The sequence below is a fragment of the Drosophila kikkawai genome, chromosome 3R (assembly GCF_030179895.1).
Source record: "Drosophila kikkawai strain 14028-0561.14 chromosome 3R, DkikHiC1v2, whole genome shotgun sequence".
NCBI lineage: Eukaryota > Metazoa > Arthropoda > Insecta > Diptera > Drosophilidae > Drosophila > Drosophila kikkawai.
Window position 1 is genome coordinate 36237564 of NC_091731.1, and position 21618 is coordinate 36259181.

The 21618-nt window shown below is 46.1% G+C and overlaps 1 protein-coding gene across 2 annotated transcripts in view; it reads right to left on the bottom strand.

Annotated features, from left to right (window-relative positions):
* The window catches only part of beat-VI (beaten path VI), a 67198-nt gene extending 46298 nt beyond the window's left edge, over positions 1–20900 (bottom strand). For both annotated transcript variants that reach the window (XM_070287194.1, XM_017182462.3), the window contains exon 1: positions 20329–20900. The gene's annotated coding sequence lies outside the window, so the exon portion shown is untranslated. The remainder of the gene's footprint in view (positions 1–20328) is intronic.
* Positions 20901–21618: the final 718 nt, after the last annotated feature.

The window sequence follows — 21618 nt, forward strand, 5'->3', positions numbered from 1 at the left end:
GCTTCAGTCTTCCCCTCCACCCGCTCAATGGACAGCTCCTTTCTCCTGGCCGAGTCTTAAGGGCGACTGTTGCAAAGTTTTTATTTATACACACGTTCCGTGTGCAGTAAACGGCAATGGCAATGGCTACGTTACGTTTCGTTTCATTCGTTTCGTTCGTTTGTTTGTTTGTTTATTTGTCATTTGCTTTGTTCCGTGCCCTGGCAATCTATGCCACTGCGGCCATGCCCCTAAATTGACTGGCCAGGCAGGGGCACAATATACATCGGGAGAAAAAAGGGTACATAAAGAGACAGTAATCAAAAAAGTCCTGGGATTCCATATTCGTCATTATAATCCAATACTTTTGTTTGTGTTTAAGAGCTCTATTTCTAATTATTCAAAATAAATAAGTACTAAACGCTTTAAAATAAATAAACATAAATATAAAGCCAGGTATAATACTAAAAAGGTACTATAAAACTTATCCTATATGGAGCAGCTTTTTTATTTAAATTTATTTGATTTATTTTTTAACCAAAATCAATAAAGAAATACGAGTAAGGATGACAAACTCCTTCCGTATTAAAAGTATACCTCCTGTGGCCTTTTCTTTATCTCCCAAAATATATTAATCGCCCTTAATCGACTTTTTTCGCCCTGTGTCGTGGTTGGGGCGGGATAAAATGGAAAAAAAAAGAAATCCCGTACAATTGTTGAAGCGCACGTACCGCACTCACACCGGGGCACACCAGGCAGTCGTCCTGGTCATGGGGACCACATGTCGTATACGTAACGTGGGGCATATCTCTCACAGAGGCTAGCCTCCCAACCGGTTTGCGTTTGCAATCAGCCGCAGTGAGTGGCCGCGCGGCCAGGCGACAAGTGCCCACACACACACTAGAACCACACACATACACACACACTCTCTGTGGGACTGGCAACACCAACATACATGTGGAGTCACACACAAGTTTCGATACTTTTAATTATTACGTACAGTTGCGGCAAAAAAAATAGCACCATGACATATATTTTTCATTATTGATTAATTGTTTTATAACTATTCATATATTTAACTTGTTTAAGGCTTTTATTTTTACTTTAGGCTCTAATTTATCGAAATACACTGCAAGTGTCGTCGATAATAACATGAAATTGAAATATTTACATTAAGAATGTGAACGTTGAACATTTTAGGCGGCAACAAAAATAGCACTATTTCAAAAATAACTTAAGAAAACGAAAAAAAACGAAAAAAAATACGGGAAGTTCTGGAATATTTGTATTCATTTGTATTCCTTATCGATATAGTGTATTAATATTTCGTTGTAAAAGCTTTGGCAGCAATGACAGCAGCACAACGTCTCGGCATAGAATTGACCAAGTTTTGACACCTTTCCCGTGGAATACTGCTCCATGATTCTTGAATGGTGGCCCAGAGCTCCTGATTAATCCTTGGTTTTGCATTGGAAACATATTTTTTTACATCAGACCAAAGATTCTCTATCGGGTTTAAGTCTGGAGACTGAGCAGGCCAATCCATTAGGTGAAGGGATCTGTCTTGAAACCACTTAGGAGCTTTCTTGCTGGTATGTTTAGGGTCGTTATCCTGTTGGAAGACCCACAACAACGGTATTTCGTATTCTGCATAAGACAGCATCACTGTTAGCAAAATATCGCAATAGACATGTTGATCCATAATACCTTTTATCCAATGTATTGGACCCACTCCGTAATAAGAAAAGCATGCCCAAACATCCTATGGTCGGATGAAAGCAAAATCGTGCTATTTGGAGGAAGAGGATCTCGATCCTATGTACGGCGACCCCCCAATTCGGAATACCGCCCAAGTTTCACCTGCAAGACCATAAAACACGGTGGAACGAGTATCATGGTTTGGGCATGCTTTTCTTATTACGGAGTGGGTCCAATACATTGGATAAAAGGTATTATGGATCAACATGTCTATTGCGATATTTTGCTAACAGTGATGCTGTCTTATGCAGAATACGAAATACCGTTGTTGTGGGTCTTCCAACAGGATAACGACCCTAAACATACCAGCAAGAAAGCTCCTAAGTGGTTTCAAGACAGATCCCTTCACCTAATGGATTGGCCTGCTCAGTCTCCAGACTTAAACCCGATAGAGAATCTTTGGTCTGATGTAAAAAAATATGTTTCCAATGCAAAACCAAGGATTAATCAGGAGCTCTGGGCCACCATTCAAGAATCATGGAGCAGTATTCCACGGGAAAGGTGTCAAAACTTGGTCAATTCTATGCCGAGACGTTGTGCTGCTGTCATTGCTGCCAAAGCTTTTACAACGAAATATTAATACACTATATCGATAAGGAATACAAATGAATACAAATATTCCAGAACTTCCAGTATTTTTTTTCGTTTTTTTTCGTTTTCTTAAGTTATTTTTGAAATAGTGCTATTTTTGTTGCCGCCTAAAATGTTCAACGTTCACATTCTTAATGTAAATATTTCAATTTCATGTTATTATCGACGACACTTGCAGTGTATTTCGATAAATTAGAGCCTAAAGTAAAAATAAAAGCCTTAAACAAGTTAAATATATGAATAGTTATAAAACAAATAATCAATGAAGAAAAATATATGTCATAGTGCTATTTTTTTTGCCGCAGCTGTACATGACCGTAACGATGTAGCCGGACTTTAGAGAAGCAGCCTCCGGGAGGAGCACCATCAGGTAGCAAAGCCAGGACTCGTTTAGTGCACGTATTAATCAGAGAGAGGACTGCCAAGTTTTTCGGTTCCTTCTTCTCACACACTTCCAATTCTTGTGTGCTTTGTGTGCTCGCTTGTCTTGTTCTAGTTTCTGACTTTGTACCTTTCTGGCCCGGCAAACTTTGGCTTCATTAAAAATCAGTGAACGTTTCATATTTTGAAGAACGTGACACTACGTGTACGAAATCACAAGGGGCCGAGAGAGAGAGAGAGGTCCTTGGGCGTGGCCAAGGGATCATAATGGCCATCGCAAGCCAGCAGATTCAACAATCCAGGAGCTCTGCTCAGTGGCCAAACTGATTGACGCATAAACAGGCAATTAAGTGTAAAAGGCAGTTTCAATTGTTTGACAATCCGCGCTAAATGAATTTCCTCGCACGCATTTCAAATCAAATTTGCCAGAATTTAATTTCGGGCTCGCTTTCATGGCCGGGCAGATCCTGTGTGCGTGCGGATACCATACGTGGGTGAGTTCCGGGCATGTGGGGCACGTTTCTAGATTTGTTTACTTTGTAGCCGGAGGAACGGCCCAGCACGGGCCGATGGTGGGGCCACGAACTGGGGCCAAGCGGAGCGGAGCATAAATAAATTTCTATAAATTCTTGCACGGCATTTCATTTGCCATCGCCGCTCGTTGTCCAAAAATGCCAGCGCAGTCAGTCAGCAGCATTGCCAACGCAGCTCCTTCACAGGCTAGCGGGTTCCAGGATTCAGTATCCAGCAGGAACAGCGGCTCCAGCTCCAGCTCCGGCTCTGGCTTATTTATTTATTCATTCGCTGGGCTTCCCCTTTTGTCTCTATATATATGCCAGTTCCCGTGTGTGTTTGTTTGCCATTTTCTGTATGAAAGGATTTTGCAGAATTTAACAAACAAACAAACACGGGGGAGACACAAGGAATCGGCCCGAAAAGCACCACGACACGCACTGCGACCCGGCCGGAATGCCAGGCAGCCGGGCGGCGAGGCTGCTGCTCATAAAGTTGACCCGAATTCATGCTAAACTTGCCCTGCCACTCTGGGCAAATAAATAAAGCAACAAGATGTGGATGATTCCCACGGATCGAAGGGAATGGCGACTGGCGAATGCCCTTTATGGCGTGGCCACCGGAAATCTAATTGGAAGTCCTGCCGAAATAATTGGATAACCGCTACAAAGAAGGGAGTCTGGCTTTCCTTCTTACCTCGAATACATGGAAAAAATATATTTAAAAGGGGGAAAAATATATGTATTTGTCGCTGCGAATATATCAATCAGGTAGAGTTAGTTTCCAGTCAACCCTGATGGCAAAGTTCCTATGCCCTTGGAACCCCTGCAAAACGCTTCCGTTTTGTGCGAGGGCGCCAAAAGGACTTGGGCTACGGGCATTAGAAACATCAACAAATGATGGTTAGGGCCAGAAACGGTTTTTTTTAGGGTACGCCGGCATGCGATTTGGGGCATTCAATACGTTTTATCTGTGCAAGCAACACTCGTGCTCAAGAAATTGCAAAACCAAAATAAATAAGATTCGATTTATGTCGTGAAAAAGGGGAAAATCTGAAAGAGCTGGTTGGATGGGGAAGGGGAAAGACTCTTCAACAGCTTCCGTGTTTATTTATAGACGCTCAAATAGTGCCGGAAGACCCGAAAACCAAGCCCAGGACTTTTATCACACGCACACACAAAAGTTTCCATTCGCATTTCAGGCCGCAAAATTTGTATTTGCGCTGCGGATTTGTGTTTTGTGTTGGCCGTGTGGCAGCAAATTTTTAATGAATTTACAGGGACAGGGAACTGAACCGAACTGGAGTGAACCAAAACCAAACCGAACTGAACCAAACTGAACCCAACCGAACTAAACTGAACCGAACAGAGTGAAAGGGATTGCGACCAACCCGGGTAGCATTCCGTTCCGTTTCTAAGCTCATTTGATATTCAAAACACATTCGGCAAATATTGATACCCCCGTAAATTGTTTAAAATGCGCAATATCCAACGTCAATAGAAGACAAATTGTGAACTAAAAGCGTAAAACGCAAATCACGCAGCTTTTAAAACTTTGTCCCCGGCGCCACGCGGCGTATACTTGATTATTGGCAATCAGCCATAGTTGGGCCAACTCCTTGCCACACTCCGCCCCCGGGAACCGCAACGAGCCCACCAATTGTACAATTAAGGCCTGCCAGCTAATTATAATTGATGCCCAAGCCAATGCCGATTTTTTAGTTTCAACTTTCCGAGCACACACAGTCTCACTTACACTCACAAAATGCCACAAGAAATGATTAATTATGGTCTAAAAGTTGCACGTTAAAGGGATGAATTTTGCTTTTTGACTTTCCGCTTTTAATAGCTTCAGCTTGAGCCACTAATGGCGCTTCTAAAAACGGCTTCGAGCGGATCGGATATCGTTTTTTAACGCACCCAAATAGTTGGGGAAAATCCCCTGAAAGCAAAAGGGGGAAAAAGTTTTTCGATTATCTAAGAGCTGCTGCCAAAGATACGAGCAGCAGCAGCATGTAAGCCAAGGCAATGTGCCTGGGGATAATTTAGTCATTTTTATTATTGTTTGGCAGTCGGAAAACATAGAGTTTTAATTGAAAATCTTTGACTGTACAATGTTGGATGCTATGCGAAGCACCAGCAGCACCAAATGCCACAATCGAGAGCAGAAAGCCGAAAGCCGAAAGCCGACTTCCACTGGCAACATTCTACATATTCAGCATACAACTTTGATTGATTTATCTGTCAATATGCAGGAGGCAGGCAGGGGGCACAAGCCAGCAGAAAGCCAACAATGCTTCGAATGCACAAAACATACCAGAGAGCTAGTGAGTCTGCGAATGGCACAAGAAAGGCAGCACCAATCCATTGCAAAAATTGCAATTGTTAACTCAACTGAATTTACATGAATTCCCTTTCTGTTACTTGTACCCCCCGAAGTCCTGCCACGGCCGGGCTCCTTATTGCCTCCTGTCGACCCGTCACTGTCACTTGCTTGTCCTAACCTACATTTTGTGTCCAGCCCTGTTTATGCAATACTTTTTTCGCTACCTCCTCACATCTGAGAAATTTATATATACGTATATGTGACGGAGAAGGGCTTTTCGGTGTAATGATGACCACAGTTCACTTAAAAGTCATATGCGCGGATTGCGTAGAGAACATGCACTTGCACAGCACAAAACCATAAACTTGCCACATTTGCATAAAATGCCCTGATGCCTCAAAAGGCATCTGGAGCAGCAGCACAGCTCAGCAGCCAGTCCGTAAAAGTCTCTTGGCACAAATCGTATTTCACCAATAAATTGAGGAAATGTTTAGCTACGTACATACGTACGTACGTACGTAGTCTCCGGCCTCTGCTCCTATCTTGGTGTACGTTCCGAGTCTCTCGTCCTGGTCCTCGGTCGGTCCCCTGTTTGCCGTAGTTCAAAGCAATGACTTGATTTTTGATTTTGCCCAAAAGTCGCTTGTTATTTCTGGTCTGCGTTTTGCGTTCGTTCATGCCATTCCCCACACGACGTATGCCCAATGCCTGTTGACTGCCCAAAAAGCATATTTCCGAGCATATCTCACTGGCCTCCTGCCATATCTGCATATTTGCCATGGAAAATATACCAAAAATGGCTGCAGAATGTGTTGAATAATCACTTTTGGGGGAGACTTTTGGCCAGTCTCTGAACTGAATTGAATCTGTTAATCCCACAATCACGTCTAACCAAAGCCTCTTTAATGCGTTTCTAATTAATTTTAAATAAGATTCCACATTAAAGAAAAGCCTCTAAGAAGTGCGTAAGTACACTTAAGCAAAATCTATCAAGAGATTGAAGAATTTAATTAGGATTCTAAAGGGTTTTTGAGAAGGTAATTTCATAAGTTTGTGTTTATTTTTCAGGAAGAGTTTTTAATATTATATTATTTAATATAAACCTTTGATAATTATCTCCAAAAATAAATTGTTATTTTTTTGAGTGCTTTCTTTTCCCCAAAATAGTTTTAGTGTCAGTTGGAGGTCGTGGCTGAGATGTAACTGCGTGTCTAGCCTTCGATTAATTCATTATGCTCGGCATCCAGGCCAGTCCCCCTAGAGTTCCTTAGCTCCCCAACGACAACTGTCAATGTCCTTGTTAAGGGCTTAGATGTGGCATTAGGCGTCGATTTAACACGGCCCCTGACCCCATCCTCCTCTTTCTGGCCACTAGACTTTCGCTTGCGCTAAGAGGGCCTAAAAGCGCTTCAGGCCAGGCTCAGGCTAGGGCCAACTTATGAATGCGCGTGCACACACATCCCTACCCTTACACCCCCTACACACACTCACACACACACACAGCAAAGCTGAGCCACTGTCACAGCGCTGATAAAATGCGAAGCGGATTAGGAGGTCCTTCGTACCGCCGCACCGTGGCACAATCAGTAAATGGCACTTGATTCACTGCGCAAGTGGAATTTTTGATAACTTTGCCAAGAGGAAAAGTTGGTCAAAAGTTGGCTGTCGCTTTAATGCGTATAAATGCTTATCTGGCAGCGAGTATATGACTAGATGACGATGCCTGTGCCTGTGCCTGTGCTCAAAGCCAACTTAAATCCACTGAAAGCATTGGCTTTTCTTCTTCACGTGTTCTTCACTCTGCTGCCTTTTCTATTTTTTCTATTTCTTTTTTTTTTATGTTCTTCTTGTTTTCCGAAGTTGGCAAAGTTTTCAGCTTGAACATTTGCGCCTCGCAGCGCTCACACACACACAAACATATATCCGTACATAATTCAGCAAAGACGCTGGCAACACGTCACACAAATGTCGCCAAAAGCAAGTCTCAATGCACGCCATCAATCTTGGGGCAGCAGCTCCTCCCAGCTCCGCTCCGGTTCGCTGCCTCTGTGCACAATTGAATTATTACATCGGGTTGAGCAGACGCTTGGCCATTTGGTACTCGATTTGGTCACTTAACCAGCCAACGAGGAGCAGACAGCATATAGCATACAGCATGGCCAACAACAAGGATGATGTGAGTGGCAGCGACCACCAGAGGGACAGAACATTGCCACTCATTTGCACCCTTGTTTGTTTGCTTGTTTGTTTTCGTCCCCGTGAGCATATCAGTGCTGGTCACTAGCCAAAGGGATGTAAATTTGTAAAGGAAATTATAAAGTTATAAGAGTAAGCTTTTTGGAATAATTTTAGAAATATTAGTAAAAGGTTTTGTTGTTCAATTTAAAGAGTTTCGACTAGAATAAGGTTACTGAATTGACCCACAACTATGTAATCCTGTAAACCTGTGTATAACCCCACTTGTTATTATTTTCCCCCAAAATGTAACCAATAATAAAGTCAATGTCGCTTATCCTTAATTGTTAAGCATTTTATGTCTCGTCTAGACGTCAATCAGGCAGGACACATGCCTCTAGGGCTCTCTATACATAACCGGGGTTATTAATTTTTCCGACCGTGTATCTTTTCTATTGCCTAAATGTTTGCCTTTGGCTCTGCTGACCCAATCGCATCCTAGTTGACCTTCAGTCTGGGCTTTTATTTGATGATTGCTTGTTGTTGTTACCACTCCTGTCGTTGTCGTTGTCATTGTCGTTGTCCTTGTGCGTTGCGTGTTCCTCCTCAGCTGTGTATTCGACTGCGAACAGCAAATTAAAACAATTTTAACAGCTACTTTCGATGTCGTTTGTCGGCGTCTACGTTTGCTCCATAAATAAAACATGTCAACTTGTTATTGCTGCCCTCGACAGACGGTCTTGTGTCCTGGTTTCTGGATTCGGGGTCCTGGGCCCTGCAGCCTGTTATTGTTATTGGGGTTCGGGATTGGTATTGGCATCGCCACTGTTATTGAACTATTTACATTTGTTGCTGCAAGGGCGGCAGCTAATTTACGACTCTCCCTAGCATACCGCTTCCAGCATCAATGAGCCTTAAAGCAGCCGGCAAATTGTTGTTCATAAATAAATATGCCGAACATAAATCCCTATGCTATAAATAAGCGTGAGCACAGGCGTCAAGCATTTTATAGGCATTGATTTTCCGGCTCTGGCTCCGACTCGGGCCCCTCCCCCCCCCCCCCCCTCGCAGGACAAAAGTGACAAAAGTCCTGGGCGGGGGGTCAACCCCAAAAAGTGAAAGTGAAAGTGAAACTTTTCGCCGCAGCACGATGTTTTCGCCACGTTGGCCGACTGACACTTATTAGATAAGTTTTTTTGAAGACCGCCCAGGACGGGTCGGTACATCATTTCGCCATTTGCCATTTAGCTAGGGGCCTGGCCTGGCCTGGCCTGACTTCAATTTTAATTGCATGCTTATCTGGGACAAAAATAAAGCAAATGCCATGGGAGGCTCTGGCACTGGCTACGGCTTGTGGAAATCCCCAGCTAAGCCGCCCCAATAAGACTTTTTATTGTCTTAGCCCGGCATTTAAATTGATCAAAAATGTTGCAGGCCAAGGAAAGCAGCCAGAGCGGAGTGGAGCAATGGCTAAGCCAGAGACAGTGAACCTGGTCTGAGGTCCTGACGATTTAATTCAATCTATAAGTAATTTCTTGGCCATTTTTATCACACAGCAAGGAGGAAGCCGGCGTTGCCGGGGCGATGAGCTGAGACCACCCACGTGATTTGAATATTTTTCCAATAAACTTCAACAGCTTTTCAACAGTTTCGAGGGGGCTGTGGTGGGGTTTCGCCTGTCAGGCCTGCCTGGTGCTTCAGATTCTGCTGCCTCTCGTCCTCTTTTCATTTACATATTGGATTTAAATGCCCAGACTTCCTTCCTGCTCCAAGTCCATGTCCAGCTGAGTGTTTTTCCTGCTTCGCTTTGGACCACGCAAAGGGAGAAATGCCTAAGCTTAATCGAATTTGCCGCAAATTGGCAATAAATTTTAATTTTGAAAGCGATTCCCCGGCGCTGATTGAAGTTAATCAAAGCGAAGGCCAAAGCCGAGGCCGCAATTAAAAGGCTCACCGCCGCACTCCATTTGGGAGTCCACAATGCATTTCAGTTCATGCTCTCCTCCCCATTGTCCTTGTTCAGGGCATTGCACTTGGTTACCACTTCCACTTCCGCCTTTACTTCGTTGCATTCGCAGGCTGCTGCAGCCCAAAATCCCATTCAATTTGCAGGTGAAAGCGCGGACCTTCCAAGCAAAAACTTAGCTGCAAACAAGTTGCAAAGAGCTGTGACGATGTCACAATCCCCTATTTTTGTAAATTATGTACATATTAGTTAAGTTTATAGTTAAGTTAGTAATTAGTATAGGGAAATAAGTTAGGATTAGCCACACACCCACCCACACAACTGTACATTTAACGGGCATGAAGCCCACAGTTAATTTGCCCACGAAGGGCCAAATTAGATTTAGGCCGCAACGCACAGGCGGATACATTTTGTCAACGCGGACTGTAGCTACCGCGCTGCAGCCATTTCCCCTCTCCGCTGCCGACGCGAACAGCGGCAGAGGCAGCGACATTTCCCCTACGACGATCGTGCGTGTTTACGTTTTGGTCGTGCTTATTTACATGCCGATCAAAATATAAACAATAACAATAACAAAGCCGACGGCCGAAAGCTGCGCTGCCCGGACAATTTTGGCAGAGACGAGGTGACAAGGGCTTTGCAAGCTGCGACCGCGATCTCTTCTCTGGCAGCTTCGAACGCGATCGTTACACATCTCTCCCGCCGCGGGCGGCAAGTCCTCAAAGGACACGTGGTTTTCCCCAAACGACTAAGTCCCCAAAGGGACACGCGAGTGCCCTTGCATATCCTGGCTGCAGGACACGTGTCCCAGTCCACCGATAACAGCGGGTGAGCCGGCTGCGAGCCATGTCAGAGTAGCGTTTACTGGAGTGTGGCGTAGGGCCAGGTTAGGGACGGCAGTCATAGGTTAGGAGAACGTAGACAATAATTAAATTAATGTAATAAAGCACCGAAAATGAATTCAGAAATTTCATCGTCTTTCTCCCTCGCACCCGCTTAAAACTCCGCGTTGTTAAAATTAATTTCTTATCCTGACGCGTGCCAAAGTGTTCCCCTCCCGCTCACTCACTCGCCGAGCTGGTGGCTGGGTTATCCCGCACCAACTCCGCGTGGTCGCTGGGCAAGCTCCGGGCCGGAGAAGCGGGACGGGAGCGGGATTTGTCGCCGCTGGGTTATCCCGGGCACAGATCTGGCGTGGGCATCGGGGCTGCTGGGTTTTCCCGGGCTACGAGTCCATCGCCACCGGCACGTGCTCACAGATTTCCCCCTCTCCCCTCTCCTTTTCCCTTTCGATCTGCATTTTGCCCGCCATCGCCGCTGGGTCATCCCGGGCGGCGGAGATTTTGCCGATCGGAAGAGTCGCCGCTGCTGGGCAACCGGGCGGGCGCAGGAAAACGGAGGAGCGCCTGGACATCGCCAGGGTGACCGTCCAAGATTCCCATTTTCCCGAAGCCAGAGTTCCCCTTTTGAAAACGAGCCCCTTTTCGCTGCCATTTTGCCCCTAGAAAATTCATTAAAAATTCGGCGTCCATGTCCTGGCCGTCTCTAAAAATATAAATATTTCTGGAGAGGAATCCTGGGCCGCTGAGGTTTACCCCGGCCTAAGACACATCCTTACAGATGGCGCCCGGAGCAGGGACCGGTCAGGACAGCTAGGATAATTTTTTCAGTGGATTAAAGCCCCACTGGCCGAAAATCAGAAATTTTCTAGTAGAAAAATAATAAATAATATAAATTTTCGCGAAGGCAAAACAGGGAAATTTAGTTTCCTAAAGGACGGGGATAGAAAATTTAATGTCAGGGAATATATTTTTCATAAACATATTTTTCGACCAGAGCACATTCGTTTTTGCGAGTGTAAGAAATTTTCGTCCCGCGTGTCGCGACTTACGGTCGCCGGCAGAAATCTGCAAAAGTACAGGAGGAAAGGGAATAGAAAAAAAAAACGCGTGGTAAATTTCCATTGGAGCATACGCATCGTCGCCAAAACAAGCGGTACAGTTACGCCAGATTTCGTACAGGAGGAAAGGGAATAGAAAAAACGCGTGGTAAATTTCCATTGCTGCATACGCATCGTCGCCAAAACAAGCGGTACCGTTACGCCAGATTTCGTTTTCGTAGTCAACGTCACTGCCAGCGTCAACGCCGGCAGAGGGACGCTGCGCGCAAGCGCACACACACACGTGGCCCACACACATCGCGAGTTCTGCTCTGCCCGCGGCAGCAGCGTCGGCTAGCTTAGGCAGCAATATATACAGGGGACCCTCGCTAGGAGGGAGACACTTCGGAAGATAAGCTCATAGAACACACTTCGCAAGATCATCTCAGTAAATACACATCGTCGCAGACCTTACTCAGTAAAACTCATCGTCGCATCCTGGCACACATCGGGAAGATTATCAATATCCTTCAACCACGTTAAGGACACCCGCGAACCCTCAAAGGATCCCGAGAGATCCTGCCGCCGAGAATAAAATTTTTAAAATCATAAAATAATAAGGATTCAAATAAATAATTAATCCAAATAATAATTCGAAATAATAAATAAAACCCAAAATAATCAAATAAATAAATAGACGCAAATATACAAATAATTAAATAAACCCAGACAGAATAATAAACCAATAATAAAATAAATCCAGGAATAATTTTATTTGAATAAAATAAAATAAAAAAACAATAAAAATTAAAATGAATCAATAAAAATTAAGATAAATCAATAAAATTAAAATAAATCGAAATAAAATGAATAAAATGGGGAAAAAAAAAAAAAAAAAAAAAAAAAAAAATCAAATTTAAATAATTCCAAGTAAAATAATCAAATAAAATAAAATAAAATAAATACAAATATAGGGCAGACCCTCCGACTGCGAACGCTCTGACCAGCGAAGACCAACAACAGAGCCACGCTCTGACCAGCGAAGACCAACGACAGAGCCACGCTCTGACCAGCGAAGACTAACAACAGAGCCACGCTCTGACCAGCGGAGACCAACGACAGAGCCACGCTCTGACCAGCGAAGACCAACGACAGAGCCACGCTCTGACCAGCGAAGACCAACGACAGAGCCACGCTCTGACCAGCGAAGGGAGCCACGCTCCAACCCACGGGACCAGCCCGCAGAGCCACGCTCTGACCAACGAAGAACGACGAGGGAGTCACACTCCAACCACGAAGAGCCATCCCCGGCACATCACTCAGAGCCACGCTCTGAACAGCGAAGTACATCGACGGAGCCACGCTCCAACCACGAAGAGCCATCCCCGGCACATCACTCAGAGCCACGCTCTGAACAGCGAAGTACATCGACGGAGTCACACTCCAACCACGAAGAGCCATCAACGGCACAACATGCAGAGCCACGCTCTGATCAGCGAAGGACGACAACGGAGTCACACTCCAACCACGCCGAGAAGCCACAGACGACAGCCCAAGGAGAGCCACGCTCTACCCATCGAGGGCAGCCAAGGGAGCCACGCTCCGAACTCGAAGACCAGCCAAGTACCTCACCTCGAGCACAGTTTCGAGACAGCCTCACCAGCGACGGAGAACCAGCCGCCCTGTTGGAGACAGGCTTTGCCCGTGGCAGATGCCACAGCCGCGCAACGGAATCCCTTCCGTACCTCCACAAAACGTGTCCGCTTCCAGGATCACGTCGAGGAAACGCCGGAGCCAAGCCCGCCCCTATGCGGAACCGTCAATTCGGTGAGTCACCCCACAGAGGATCAAGTCTCATTCCAGATAGAGGAATCCGAGACGCCGGATTACCCCGAGCCTTGGGTGAAGGAGTTCCTGGACCAGGAACTGGCCAAATTTGATACTCTCTCAGGGGTATCACACATCGCAGAGCATCGCATCTTCATGCGCACCGATCGACCCCTCAAACAGCGACAACCGCCTTCAGCCCGCCTACCACAAGGCACGACGAGCCACGCGCTGCACAGATTCCGCCCCCACCGAGGCCCACCAGACGATGAACGGACAAGGCCATCCGCCGACTCCCGCCCCGGCGCCACAGGACACCGCATGGATGTACGGTGCGGGCGACGAGCTCCTACAGGCGCTCCACGGCGCCGGCCAAGCCAGCCGCTTCCCAGCGACAGCCTCGCCGACCCCTTCCGGCCACGGGCTCTACCCATCGAGGGCACCACCATCGACGACGACAACGTGGAGGAGGCGAACACCGGCAACCACGCCGGGCCCCGTCGGCCCTCTACCGAGGGGATGCCACCATTGGCGTCCCAGCACACCAGCCCCATCGGGCCATCACTGCTCCCTCTGGAAGTCGCCCACCACCGTGGCGATGAGGAGGAGGGAGTGAATCCGGATGAACACGCTAGACTACGGCCATCATCCGCAAGGGGAATGCCGCCCCTAGTGTCCAGGCACATCGGCCCCATTGGGTCACAACAACCCCCTCTGGAAGTCGCCCACCACCGTGGCGATGACGAGGAGGAGGTCCACCCGGACGACGCCATACCGCGTCCAGCACCCTCAAGGGGCATGCCGCTCCAGGCACCCCTGCGCACCGCCCACATCGGGCCGCAGGCACCCCTCCGGAAGTTGCCCCTCCTAACGGCAATGATGAGGAGGAGGTGCCACCTGACCACCGCTTCGGACCCCTGCGGGTCAACCTCACGCCGCCCCAACGACGCGAGGCTCCATCCGGAGTCCACGCACCGGAGCGCCGGAGCGCACCATGGGCAGACAGCCCGCCAAGCTCATCCGACGAATCGTCGTTGGACGCCAGCGAAGAAGTCCTCAACCCTCCCCGCTGGGTACCGGCCCCAGTGGAGTGGACCACGCCCAACGGCACATTGCCAGCCGCCTTGCTCCGCCGGATTCACGGGCGCCTGGCGACGCCAAGACGACGGACAATCCGGATTCTGGAGGAGGAGGCGAATCAACGCTTCCGCGTCCAGATTAACCGCAGCGGGAAGGTGATCATCACTCTCCACCCCTCCCGAAGATAGGGTGGAGTGTGACGATGTCACAATCCCCTATTTTTGTAAATTATGTACATATTAGTTAAGTTTATAGTTAAGTTAGTAATTAGTATAGGGAAATAAGTTAGGATTAGCCACACACCCACCCACACAACTGTACATTTAACGGGCATGAAGCCCACAGTTAATTTGCCCACGAAGGGCCAAATTAGATTTAGGCCGCAACGCACAGGCGGATACATTTTGTCAACGCGGACTGTAGCTACCGCGCTGCAGCCATTTCCCCTCTCCGCTGCCGACGCGAACAGCGGCAGAGGCAGCGACATTTCCCCTACGACGATCGTGCGTGTTTACGTTTTGGTCGTGCTTATTTACATGCCGATCAAAATATAAACAATAACAATAACAAAGCCGACGGCCGAAAGCTGCGCTGCCCGGACAATTTTGGCAGAGACGAGGTGACAAGGGCTTTGCAAGCTGCGACCGCGATCTCTTCTCTGGCAGCTTCGAACGCGATCGTTACACATCTCTCCCGCCGCGGGCGGCAAGTCCTCAAAGGACACGTGGTTTTCCCCAAACGACTAAGTCCCCAAAGGGACACGCGAGTGCCCTTGCATATCCTGGCTGCAGGACACGTGTCCCAGTCCACCGATAACAGCGGGTGAGCCGGCTGCGAGCCATGTCAGAGTAGCGTTTACTGGAGTGTGGCGTAGGGCCAGGTTAGGGACGGCAGTCATAGGTTAGGAGAACGTAGACAATAATTAAATTAATGTAATAAAGCACCGAAAATGAATTCAGAAATTTCATCGTCTTTCTCCCTCGCACCCGCTTAAAACTCCGCGTTGTTAAAATTAATTTCTTATCCTGACGCGTGCCAAAGTGTTCCCCTCCCGCTCACTCACTCGCCGAGCTGGTGGCTGGGTTATCCCGCACCAACTCCGCGTGGTCGCTGGGCAAGCTCCGGGCCGGAGAAGCGGGACGGGAGCGGGATTTGTCGCCGCTGGGTTATCCCGGGCACAGATCTGGCGTGGGCATCGGGGCTGCTGGGTTTTCCCGGGCTACGAGTCCATCGCCACCGGCACGTGCTCACAGATTTCCCCCTCTCCCCTCTCCTTTTCCCTTTCGATCTGCATTTTGCCCGCCATCGCCGCTGGGTCATCCCGGGCGGCGGAGATTTTGCCGATCGGAAGAGTCGCCGCTGCTGGGCAACCGGGCGGGCGCAGGAAAACGGAGGAGCGCCTGGACATCGCCAGGGTGACCGTCCAAGATTCCCATTTTCCCGAAGCCAGAGTTCCCCTTTTGAAAACGAGCCCCTTTTCGCTGCCATTTTGCCCCTAGAAAATTCATTAAAAATTCGGCGTCCATGTCCTGGCCGTCTCTAAAAATATAAATATTTCTGGAGAGGAATCCTGGGCCGCTGAGGTTTACCCCGGCCTAAGACACATCCTTACAGAGCAGAAGGCAAAAACAGGGCTTATTTACCTTGGTCAGGAAGGGTTTTTTCCCTTCCAAGCTGAAGCAGCAGTAGCAGCTTTTGAAACTACTTCATCAATTTCATTCAGCACAACGGCGCCGCTTTTTTCCTCGGCTCTCCTCTGTCCTTTATATTGTTTTTTTTTTTTTTTTCGGCCCATAATCAACTTAAAAGGCATTGGCAACAAGAAACAACAACAGCCGGGGTACAAAGTACACCGAAACAAAATGGAGATCATTTGTTGCTGCTATTTAGGGGGGGCTTACAGGAAGAGGATTTCATCAACTTGCAATAGAAAATGAAATTTCAAGAGTAATTTGAAGAGTTTGAAATACTCTTCGGAGTCTTTAGGAAAGCCCCTTATGTACTCTAGAACAAAAAAATATTTATGGATTGCAATTCGACTTAATATTGAGCTTTTATTATTTGATAAAAATTTTTCCAATTTGCTTTATAATTTTAAAAATTTTGGGTAACGTGTTTTGCCGCTTGTCTTTGGGTTATTAAATAATATTTTGTAATTAAATATCTACAATAAAAACTAACATTTCGAGCCTTCCCTTTTCATTTTTCCTCTAATTTCTACCTATGTATATTTAAGACACAAAAATACCAAATTTAGCTTCAACTTTAAATAATTTCCTGTGTAAGCCTAGACCATTGCAAAATCTTGCCTGTAGTTGTGTATATAGCTGTTGCCGGTTGCTAGTTGTTGGTTGTTGGTTGCTACAGCCCGGAGCATTGGCAGAGCCATTACGATGCCAGCGATTACGCCCACTTTTGGGTAGCCAAAGCTGGAGCCGGAGCCGGAGCCCGGGGACCGAACCAATGCTTTGGCCCGGGCTTGTCGCCTGTCTGTCGCTATCCATCGAGTCCTTGCCATTTGCCACGGAAACGGATTTGACGAGCCATGCAGCACTTGCAGAAGCAGCGTTTTGACACTAATTTCATTTGGTGGCAGGTTATTTTTTTTTGGTGGCCAGCACAGCGGGAAAACAAAACACCGGCCACCGGATGGGCCACAGTTAAAGGTGCAAATGCCAAATAAGTTGTAATTCAGCCAGCACCCAGCTTCAGTTCAATTTGCGAGCTGTTTTGGAAAGTTGGCAAAGTATTTATTTATTTTGCACGCAGCCATTGCAAGTTAACTGAAAACTGTAAATGGTTTTTAGCGCTGCTCGGCGGTTAAGACAACCGAGCAAACAGACGCTGATGGCTGCCTCTTGTTTCCTTTCATTTAGCCAAGTTCTCAAGTGCTCCCTGCAGTTTGCTCTTATTCCTTTCTCTGCTCTCCCCCAAGGACCTGAGGGAGTCGGCAAAAGGGAAGCTAAAATAATGAAGTAAATTCAAGGATTCCCAATGAAAAGTGTGATATCTAAAAATATATATTTTTGCGCTTGTTTTAAGTGTTTTATGTTTCATTATTTCTGTTGCATTTTTGCCGTAATATACCTTTACAAAATTGCAAACTGCATCTATATTTTTACAAAATAACTGGCCTGCATATTCTGATTTTTTTTCTCATTTATTTGTGTATATTTTCGCTGAAATTATTTTAGGTTATACTTTTTAATTGGAATTTGATACGATGTTACTGACAAACATATTAATAAATTCCATTTCATGGTAAATATTTTTATATATTTAATAGTTTAGTTCAGGTTTCATCATTAAAATATTCCAATATAAAATAATGGGGAAAAAGGCAGAAATATTGGAGTTTCCTAGACCATAAATAAAGGCATACATATAAAATTTCTCTACGGTGATGTAGATGATAGTTTCACTATATAATTTACCACTTATTTTGATGCTATTATAATGTCAAGCAAAGTTTTAAAAAATCCAATTTATGCTATACCATTTATTCTCCCAACTTCCTCGATTTTTCCACCTGGCAGCAGTCTGCCTTCTAAGCTGACTTCACCGATTCCCCTTTGACTTTTCTCCTGCACGATTACCCCACACCTATGTCCATACATATATGTACTTGTGCGATATGCGATGGGTGCTCTCAATCTGACAATCGCATTGCCAATGCGTGTGCGCCACGCTTTAATGCGAAATTCTGATTGCGCTCGAATGGCTTCATTTATTTTCGCCACCAACAAGCAGCGGGCGGAATGATGTATAAAAAAAAAGAAATACAGAAAAACCAGCTGAAAAAGAGCAAAGAAAAACTGCGAAAAGCGCAGAAGGGAAAAACAAAACCGACAGTTGTACATAATATTTCACTTATGCATGTGCGCGCCCCCTTCGAGCCGGCGAGCAAAGTGAAATGAATGAATGAGTGGCATGCGTAGCGCTAGAAAATTTGTTATAGCAATTTGAACTGTCAACGGGAAACCGAAAAAGTAAATTAAGAAACATTTGAAATTTAATTCACTTGCCAGGCCGGGTCCTTTAGGGGACTAGTCCTCCCCCCTATCAGGGAATAAACACACTCTACGCCTGCAATATGGTATGTGTGTGTGCGCACATTATAGCTCGTGAGTGGCAGCATCATAGTCGCAGAGCATACCTGTCTGCCAGGTGACACCTCCGCCACTTGAGCAGAGGAGCACAGTAGCAAGGCAACGGAGAGAACAACTGGCAGCCCGGCTTCCACAGTCACACAGTCACTCGCAGGCTAAGCACTCAGCAAAAAAGGATATCGCAAAAAGGAAAATATAAACAAGATTTTTCCTAAAGGTTCAAACAAAGGCTACTTTGTTGGGTAAGAAATCCGACCTATACAAAGACCAAAGCTTCAAATTTTGCTAATTTATATTTAAACAGAGTATAAACATTTTAAAGATTTCCCTAAAAAGTACAAAGCAACAAGAAGAAAGGATTTAGATAAATAAAAAATAAGTAAATTTCCCAAAAATAAAACCCTCATGTTAATTCTTTAATTTATTCAACATTTTAAATCCTTAGACGTAACCTAAATCCATTTCAGAAACTTGTTTAAATTTTCCCACCATTATTGTCTTAAATTCAATATAAACTGCAATTCAATTAAAGTTTTAATTAATGTTATTTCCCAATTAAAAAAAGGAACGAATATAAGAATTTTCTTCAGCTTGACGAAAATTCTAAAATGTATTTTAATTGTGAAGAATCAAAATACTGAACTAAATTCAAAGTTCTCCCAAGAAGGCAAAAACAAAACAAAGAAACCACAGAAATTCAAAGACTTTCTGGTTTCGTGTGACAAAATAGTATAAAAAATAAACTAAAACAAGTAAATAAAACCATTTGTGAGAATATATTATGAAATAAACTCCCGCAGATCTTGACACTCATTTAATAATAGCAAGATTTTAAGCTTCTAAGCTAGGATCAAAAGTAAATTCTATTCTTATGTTTTTTTCCGTGCACAGACATTTGTCGACCTGCAAAATTAGGCGAGTGTCACGAATTTAAAATAACTTTTAATTCATTCTTGATGAACATATGCAAACGTTGTTGCTGCTGCTGCTGCTGCTGCCGCCTGAGTGCCACACGGCGTATGAGTGCGGCTGGGAAATGAGCCCCCAGTGCGTGAGTGTGTGTGGCAGTAAGGGAGTGTTAGTGTGTGTGTGTGGGTGTGCGGTTGCCACGCCTCTTAAGTGCCACATAACTCGAGCTGAGCATAAACAACCGCACTCGCATAAATGTTCGTTAAACTCAACCCGACAGACAGGGCCGAAATGTGGTACAGCCTTCCTCCTCCCACCTGAGCCACATAATTATTTAGTTTCCAGTTGGACGGAAACTGTGCACACCTACAGGTACTACCACTACTCCTACTTGAGCGACTGTAGGGTCCGTCTTCGATTGTCATAAATCAACATGGAGGGTCCCCTGGACCAGGACACAGACTGTCAACCGATTGTTGGCCAGCATATGCTCTCGCTTCGAGGCCCAAAAACAGGTGCAAGTTCGAGCGGCGACCCACTTAAGAGGAAAATTCAAATTTCAGTTTTCGGCTGGCACAGCCAAAGTTTCCAGTTCCAGTTCACTAGCCAGGGAAGGGGAGGGAAGGGGATTGGTACGAGAGGAGCAACGAGCAACCTGGCAAAATAAAAGTTAGCGTAAATTATGCGCCAACGTGCGCGCGGCCCTAATAAAAGTAGAAAGAGAAGCAAAGTAAAAACAAAGCCACTGGGATCCCGATCCCGATTGAAAGCCGTATATATAGTTGTATATACACGGTGCATCGAACCCAGGGATGATGCGATGTAGCAGTACCAACCTGGTGGCTGCTCCTCCTTCTCCTTCTCCTGCCTTTAGCTGTAGTTGTTGTGGCTTCTGATGCCGCTCTTGCGCCGGGTTATGCTTTCTAATCCACGCACGTTTTGCTTTTAATATTTATTTTGCGCTTTTTCACACTTTGCACACTGAGACACCGCACACTCGCAGCAGCTCGCACTTGCCACAGGACTTCAAAGGATAATCGGGAGGGCAGGCAGTTGCTGAGCGCTCAAGTCCTGGGGCTCTGATTATCGATGGGCCCCCGACTGCGGATGGGTTTTTGTTATGCACGGCGAGCACCAAGCACAGTTCATCAATGCAAATTGCCACTGAGAACCGCGACCGCGTTATCGGTCGTCGGAATTGACTTTATGGGGTTATCATTCACTGACTTTTGGTATCTCTTGTTTTTAGAGCTTCTCAAACTCGGCTCAATTCTATAGAACTTGATAGTAGTAGTGACTCGTTCTGGTCAAGTGTTGTTTAATTATTGTTGTTGTTTACTTCTGGGCCATGTTAGGACTGTCCCACTGGGCGCGATAATAACACCGTCACACTAACCGACCCGCACGAAAGACGTTTTCCAACTGATTCGTACTCCAATTCGCAGCGGAACGAGGCGCCTCGTCGCGCCGAAGGAGAGCTCGGCTCCAGACGAAGCCGGGACCGAAGTCCGGGCCAGTTCGGTTGGAATCCACAGGCCTCGGCTTGCTGTGGATGCTGATGTGCCAAGTCCAAAGCGTTCCGTTCCCCGCTGATAAGAGGCTGCTGCTCTGCTGCGTTTTTTGGTCCGCGCGCATTGACAACAATTTATTTTTTGCACGTTGCTCGCATTTAAATGTTTTTGCTTATTGTCTGCGGAGGGATGGTGCTGGCACCACTTTTTTAATCACTTAAAAATGTATGTGCCACGGGTTTTTCTTTTCGCTTTTTTCGGTTTGTGTGTGTGTGCGTCTTTTTCGACACGTGCGTGTCAAAACGCCAGCAAAGGGTTAAACGTCAAAAGAGGAGACAGGAGCGGGAGCGGGAGCGAAGCAATTTGTTGCCAAGTTTATTACAGTGACAAACGGGCCGGGAGCCAGCCAGGTCCGAACTGCACGCGCTAAAGACGTCACGCAGCGATATGCAATGCCAAAGTTAATGGCTATAATCCCGAACGAGTTGGACAAGTCAGCCGGGCCACCGAGCAGCCATTTCTTTTTACGAGTGCGTAATAAGAAGGCGTGCGACGTGCTGAAAGGACGTGATCTCACGTCCTCTCCTGGCTCCCGCCAAAATCCAGGCGTTTTAA